The following is an 8040-nucleotide window of genomic DNA, read 5'->3' as shown; positions in this document are numbered from 1 at the left end:
TCTTTCTAATCCCTTGCAGTATTTCATTCTGTTAAAAATGAGATGTGTAAAGAATCATCTTGTGCTCTAGAACATAAGATTTTTATACCTTTTCTTGTGTAACAGCCACTTAGTGGTAATGACTCATGAAGTTATTCAGCTGTTCATAAAAGACCAACTTTTCTTTGACTTCATGACCTCCCTTACAAACAAATTCCACAAGATGATTCCAGCATATGTCCATAAAGTAGTTGCGTCAGAATTTATTGCCTTGTAATTCAGCAATAATCTCCTTGTTCTTCCAGTGAGCAAAAAATAAGATGAAGAAGATGGATCGGTTTTTGCATTCTTTTATTGCATAGATCTTATTTAAAGCCTAAGAGCCAGGTCTTTTTTATGTAGCTCTAATCTCATGGACAAGAAAATGGTTATAATTCTGCTTTGTTTGCTACCTTAAAGATTTTGAATATGAACTTTGTTCCAAAATGTGAATCAACATCCTTCAATACAATCTATTTTTGTCTTTTGATCTTTCTTTTAGACATTCATGGAAGAAGTGTGATATTTCCAAAGCCTTTCAGGGAGCAGCAATGCATACAATGTTAGAAGCAATGGAGCATATAAGCTGCTTGGCTTCGAGCTAGAGCATGAGTTAGCAAGGGTGATCCCTTGAAGGGCAGGAGGCATGGTTCTGTCTCCAGCTCTTCCATTGACTTCTTGTCTAACTGCTGCCAAGTCCTTACATCTCTGTGTCTTTGTTTCTTCTCTCTGTTCTGTATTTTTAGGTTAGATTTCAAATTATTTTCAGATGGGGGATTATCTCTCTCTGGAATGTCTAGCACAACAGAGCTTCAATGCTGACTGCAGTCTCTAGGCGCACCTTAACATAAATAAGAGGGAGGGAGAGAGTTTCATTCTTTCCAAGGTCCTCTGTTTTTGCTGTCTGCAGCCCAAACATACAATGCAAAATCAGTCTTTGATTGCTGATGACCCACCTCTTCCTTTCTGTGTTCACCCAGTAGCTACCATGACATATTTTTTTCTGTGAATTGATGTGGATTTTCCAGATCCTTCTGAAAAGATTTGAGTAAGCTCATTAGCTATTTAAGGCAAAAGTATGGTATGAGTAGATGTACAGCACAGGGCATGTCAAGCCCTATACAGTATGGTGTTAAGATCTATACAGCAAAGTTTATAGCCATATGCAGATGATGCAGTAATGACATCTACAGTCTGTAAGCCAGCACTAGCTCTTCAGTCTTTGTAGGTTGTGGTATACATGCATCTTTACTGCCCCTGGAATAATGTGGCTACTCCAGGGATGCTAAAATCCCTGTACTTTTGTGATGGAGAGTTTGTACCATTTATTTTGTTTTATCCAGACCTGCTGCTCTATAGTGGTTTATTGTGGCTGCCTTTCAAATTCTGCTGCATCTGTTTAGTTTGCAAAACTCTTTGAGGTATTGTTCTCTGTTCTCAGCTAATACAATAGGAAATCTCTGGTTTATTGTTAATTATTTGTTTCGCCAATACAAATGATTTCTTTCTTTCAACTGGAGACCTCCTTGAGCCTCCTACTGTACTAGAAATGAGATTTTGTGGGAAAAGAATGCATATTATACACTTATTGACTGGTATAAATGCAGTTATTATGTTATAGTGGAAAACTGCCCTGCACACATAGGACTTTGGTCTTTCTGGTCTGCCCTATGAGGTGCAGTGTTGCTTGGGAGTTGCCACAGCGGCTGACACTGTTGCTCTATGGTTCCCCTCTCCACAGCCGTCATTGTGAGCCCCAGAGCTCCACTGCCTTCTCTCTTGCTTGTACTGTGGGACTGACTTTGAGACAACTTTCTTCATGGCCTTTCACCTGACACAAAGAGTTCGGTGTGTTTATATTTTGTAGATGAATTCTATTTACCATAAACCTGTTTCTCAGGACCAATGTCCTTCTGCAGAGTCCAACCAAATAAACAGACTTTGTCTAAAAGACAAAGCAAGAGGAAATGGATCCTGTGACACAACTGCATAACAAAACCAGGGAAACAGTCATCCTTAACCTTTCTTTAGTTTATTTATCCTTTATTTAGTTACTAGAGTTTAACAAGGGAGAGATTTTGGCTGGAATATGAAAGCAACTGAGCTCTGCTGTATTTGTAATTGTATTTGTATTTGTGCTGGCTTTGAGGTTAGTGGAAGATTTGGTCCACCCTGAATAGCAGTCTTCCCCAATTTAAACTCTCCTGCTTACTCCACAGGAATAAACTGGAGAGCCATGAAGTGTTTATCCTGAGCTCTTTGAAAAGCAAATCACTCCAGGACAGCCTCTCCCAGGCTAGACTAGGAAAGCTTATTATCACTGATTTACAAGCCTTTCAAGATCAAAATGAGCCAAACCAACATTTCCTTCCTTCTTCTTTAAAACCACAACAGAGAATCTGTGTGCTTTTGGACATAAAAATTCTTTCCATGGTAATTTTGTTCTTTCTCACTTCTACTGACAAAGAATTCACTAATTTCTCTGTTGTTTCAAAACAGCTTGCAATTAATGAATTTGAGATTCTTTTTAAGCATTATTTTTTTCATGTACAGCATCCACACTGACTTCAGTTGATCTTTGGCAGTAACAGACCTAATTTTTGGGCTGTTCTGTGCATGCTGAAGACAAAAGCTTCATGTCCAAAGGGAAATGAGCCACCAACAGGCTCCATTGGCCACTTCAATGACCTTTCACTGGCAAGCATAATATTCCTTCTATTTTTTGAGCATGTTCATTCTCTTCTTATCATGTTTAGGTGTTCACCTACAGAAAATAATCTGATGCTTCAGAGTTTAGTTTATTAATAGAAAGATTGGGAAGTGCACATAAGCAGGTTACTGGGCTGGTAGGATTGCTGGGTTGTAATACTTGAAAAATAGATTATGTCTACCACAGCACTGGAATCTCACACCAGGGTTCCTAGATACACGTAGTACGACAGATGCCAGCACTGTCTGACAGCGTGGCAGATGTTGGGGCTCAATTCAGAACTCTCCTGTTTGCTGCTTGATTCTCATGGTGCATGTCCTGGTGCACACAGGATTCTCAACAGTAGCTCTGTTTCCTTGTGAAACTTGCTTTTTTTTTTTTTTTTGGCCTAAAATTCTTCTACTGTTAAAACATAAGCATTATTGATGGCACAATCACAGTGTAAAGAAGGGTTAATCAGCCAAACAGTGACTCTCTGAACTCTAGGGGTCATACTAAAAAAAACTATAAAAGCATAGAAATCAATGTAAAAGAAAAAATGAGGGAGTTCATTGGGATCAGAGAAGCAATCCTTCTCTGCTTTGGTGGCAACCTGCATATACATTCTTAGTCTGCTGTTTCTTTAACTTACTGGAGTTTTCAAACATCATGCCAGATGAGGTATTAAACTTTCTGAGATATCAGTGGCACTCCTTCACTATGTGAAAGAGGTTGGGATTCATGTTACCATTACTCTGCGCTGGGGCAGAAAATAACTTCACAAAGTTAGAGCTTCTTTTGTGAGCCAGTTCAGGGAACAGCATTGGTTATTAGCTGAGCCAAACTACACAACCACTCTCAGTAGTGCTTGCAGGGATTGCAGATAGTATAACACAAGACATGAATCTTGGATAGACCTGAAAGTACAAACAAGACTTCAGGCTGGTCAGAAACCATATGACTAAATTAAAGGCACTCTGTCTCCTTATGTAAGGCAACCATACAGACAGGTACCTAAGTATGCAGGTATCCTAAGGGGAAGGTGATAGAAGAAGCATATGGCGACTGTCAGCTGTGTTGCTTCGTACACTGTTAAAGATGACAAGAACCTGCAGATAGGAGCCTACCAGAAGGGTAGGCTTCGGGCTTCAGGCTGTGCAAAGTGGTTGAATTTAAGCATTTATTTTAAAATGTAACCTGGATCAGAATGGCACCTCTGTGGTTCACTGACAAACCTGTGCATACAGTACACTGTGCTAAGCCGCATATCCACAATGTGTATATGAACAAACTACCTTCTGGCTTGTTGTCCAGTTTTTCTGCAGAATCAAAGAGTTCATTCTGGCACTCACAGCTGTTTCCCCCCACTCTTAACCACATCAAAAGCATTCCTAGCATTTTCCTTAGGAGGTTACAATCATTTCAATCATAACTTGAATAAAAAATGTTGGCATTTGTCAACACATTTATAAAATCTTCACCTGGAATCTCTTTTTTCCTGCTAATGAAAAACACCTGACTGCAGAAAAGCGTTCACTGGCATAAAAATGCTGGCAGTGCAGCATGCAAAGAGCAGATTTGGTCTTGAGAGCTGTGCCCATGCCACGGCTTTGCTACTTTGGCTTTTGTGCACTAAATAGCTGAACACTGTTGGCTACATAGCTCCTTTGCTGGAGAGCTGAAAGGAGACAGGGTGTGAAGGGGGCTGCCAACATCCTCCCTCCTTCTATGGGAATAAAGGAGAAGGAGCAGCAAATGATAATGGAATGAGGTGGAAAAGAGATGATGTGTGGAAGTTGCCCCAACACAAAGGGGAGATAATGGCTTTCATTTGGAGAATACCACTCCACATGTGCTAAGAAAAGGAAGCTTCTCCAAGATATGTTCTATATTCCAAGAAATACAAACATATTGACTCAGGCACTGATAATGATGTGTATAATTTTGTTACCATATTCTATCATCCTAAGACTAACTGCTGAAAGTTGTCACAGTTTGTTTTTCAAGCACCTTCGGAGAGACATTCACATATTTACTGTGCCAAATGTCAAAGATACACTGCCTCTCTTCACACAAATGTACCTATCACACCTCATAGAAGTCTGAATTAAGCCCTTTGGCTAATTCCTGGTTGCTAATTCATCACCTGTGACACCTTCATTTCTGAAGAAGCAGAATGGGAATCCTTGGGGTATGAGCTTCTTATTGCAGCAATGTTCAGAGGAGACTTTAATGGAGAGGTGCGGAGATGCTTTATTAACTCAGCATAACAGCTGCACCAGGAAGGTTTCATTAACTTTCTTCAACCACACAAACATTTCAGGTTGAGACTGCTGAAGTCAGTGAAGAGATTTAGGCCTATCACCAAAGCTAACAGCTGGAAATGTTCAGATACACTGTCAGTTTCTAATGCATTGGTGATATAGGGTAAGGTAAGAGGGAGCTCAGGAGTGATCTGCTGTTATTTAAACTAAAAACACAGAAAAAATCCAGGCAGCAGAAGGTAATTTGTGACAATAGCCACTTCCTGAGCTCTGTGCTGTGTGGAGCCCCTGCCCATGGTGACCTGACCTGCTCTTCCTTAACTGCTGAGTGCCTAAGAAGGGCTGCATTTCAAAAGGATTTGTGGTAGCAAGCACAAGTTCATGTGCCTGCCTAATCCTACCCAAACTGAACTGCACTTCAGAGGTAACCACCAAGCAGTGGAAAAGGGAAAGATTGAGGGTCAGCCCTTGTGGTCACACATGGAAATGTGAAAGGGGCTCCTAATACAGCACTGGGTCTGTTAGGGAAGGTTGTGATGCCAGTGGACCGTGAGGTTTGCAGTGCAGAACATGCCCAGCCCAGCCCCGTTCCCTCACCTTCCTTCCTGCATGGCCCCCTTCCCAAAAAAACCCACACCACAGCATCAATCAGTCCACCTGCAGCTGGCAGCACATAACCCAAACATTTGCATGCCAGGCACAGCTGGATGTTTGCTGCTATTGACCCAGAGCAGTGCAAGGTGTGTACGGATTGTTTGGTCAAGGTGGTTTGGGAGAAGGGAGCGCTGGTGAATAATTTGCAGGAAAATTAAGAAGCCGTGTTTTCCCTGGATGCCTTCATTTCCCTCCTCTCTTTAAAGTTCTCCTTACTCTTTAAGAACGCTTGCTTTGGACATGGGCTCATATTGAACCTGAGGAGTTTGTTTTGTTAAAAGGAGGCACGCGTTCCTGCCAGCCAGACTTTTCTCTGCCAGCATAAAATCAGGTGCATAGTACAATCTCTTCTAGATAAAGATGAGTCTTTGGAAATGAAGCAGGTTAAAGAGTATCAGGAATATATTCCTGCACAGATAAACAAGTGATACAAAGTGACATCCGAGGGTGAAAGTGTGCAAAGGAAACAGGTCCTGGGAGGTGAGAACATAGATGAAAAAGTAGCTGGGCATGGACAAAGACAGAAAAACCAGTGAAATGGGATATGACTACCAGTGCAGTAAAGGTATAGATGGAAAATGACAGACCATATTGTGGGGCCTCTGAAGGAAAGAAAATGACAGTAACAAAATGAGAAAGAATAGTAGCACATGGAGATGTGTAAAATAACAGCTATGACGACATGCGTGAAAAGGATGCTCTGAGGAAATGGTTGAACTAAACAACCTTCTGTGTTCCCTTCCAACCTGAATGGTTTTGTGGAAGCAAGCAAGCCTACAAGTAATTAATACACTAGTGAATTGTATTTGTGTTTTGATAACACTTGGAAGCTTCATGGCGTTGAACACCATTGTTTCAGTGTGTAACATATGCAGATATGCTTATGCCTTATGCACAACATACACCTACGTAATACTTCTTTCCTCATGTTTTATACTTCTAGTTTGTCCCACTAGATTTGAAGGTCATCAATATAATTGTGACACTGTAGTCAAGTAAACAGAGAATGACAAATAGTAGAAAGGCTGTTCTAAAACCAATAAGCAAAGTAACCAACCTTCCTTTCAGCAAGAAAGTCAGTGGATAGTTTTCCAAAGTGACAGGACAAAATTGTCCCTGTCAGTGAAAAAAAATCAAAGTTCAGTAAAGTGTCACTGAAATAGTGTATCCAGGTGTTTAAGTGTGCATCTATCTGGTAATTTCATTTAGCTGTTTAAACAAGCAAGGCTGTTTCGAAAGCCTGTCCCCTTGTGGTTCCTGAGCATTGATTACCTTATCTGAAAAAAAAAGCCTCTTGAAACAAATAACTAATGCTTGACCAGATCTGAATAGTATAGAAAACCCCACAAAGCCACCAAGAAACCAACCTTGTTGGGATTCTCTTTCTTCTGAAGTAGAAAAAAGTACAGTAAACTTCTCATTCCCTCAATCTTACTGAAAGAGTACTGTGGTTCTGTTGGACAGGACAAAGCGACTGGCACTGATTTCTGTAATGTCACACTTGCACATGCTGTTCTGGCATGTGCAAATGTGGTACGTGAGCTCTTTGCCTGTGGAAGCCCAGGCTCCTGATCCTGCTGTTCAGTCTCCTTTCTATAGTTTTCCTAAGTTGTAGTGGGGTGGCTACTGAACCAGTGTAAGCAGTCACAGCTCTGCTCAGGGCGCTGACTATAGGTTGCACCTTGTAGCTGTGGATCTGCTCCTAACTTTCAATGCACGAAGATCACTCTTATAACTAATAATTAACAGTGTTTATGCAGATTCAGGAGTGACAGAAGTTCTTCAACTCACATTTGAACTGCATTGTAATTTTATGTCTGCTTTTTTAGTCTGAGTCGTGTCTATAACTGTTCTTTCCTAGAAACAAAAATCCCTGAACTCCTATGGGAAAAAGCTTAGGCTTCTTGAAATACATTTGGGAGCTTTGAGATACTTAAGACTTCAGCATTCCCAAAGATTAATGGCTATTTCTGTGGTTTTCAGCATTCTTCCAAAGTAACGGAATTGAATCATCTTGAAAGTAACCAGCCAAAAAATCTAGAGCATGGTGAAAAGGTCTGTAAATATCTAGTGTTGAGAGTAGCTGCTTGGTTTTTCTGGCATCACTTAAATAAGATGGTTCTCATTATAATCTCCTACTCTGATATTAGGTGGTGCTTTTTCACATGGACTGTACCAACTCGCTCCACATTGAATCCCAAGATATTTGGTGATTTGTTTAAATCCCCTATTGCAATATTAGAGTGTATGAGATCCTTAGAATTTGTGCATCTTGTTTTAAAGTAAGCTTCTAGTTTCCATGTGTGTGAAAGAAAAGCTTCAAAATGTGGTGCAGGTATTCCAGAGAGGCTCAGAAACCAATGTATAAAGGAAAAGAATCACGTGCCTTTGTATGTGGTCACATAATTTCTAAAT

Source organism: Pezoporus wallicus, unplaced genomic scaffold (genome assembly GCF_028554395.1).
Source record: "Pezoporus wallicus isolate ANWC-B61680 ecotype Strahan unplaced genomic scaffold, APGP_CSIRO_Pwel_v1 contig_5231, whole genome shotgun sequence".
NCBI lineage: Eukaryota > Metazoa > Chordata > Aves > Psittaciformes > Psittacidae > Pezoporus > Pezoporus wallicus.
The sequence above is the reverse complement of the archived record's forward strand: the minus strand, read 5'-3'. Positions refer to the sequence as shown.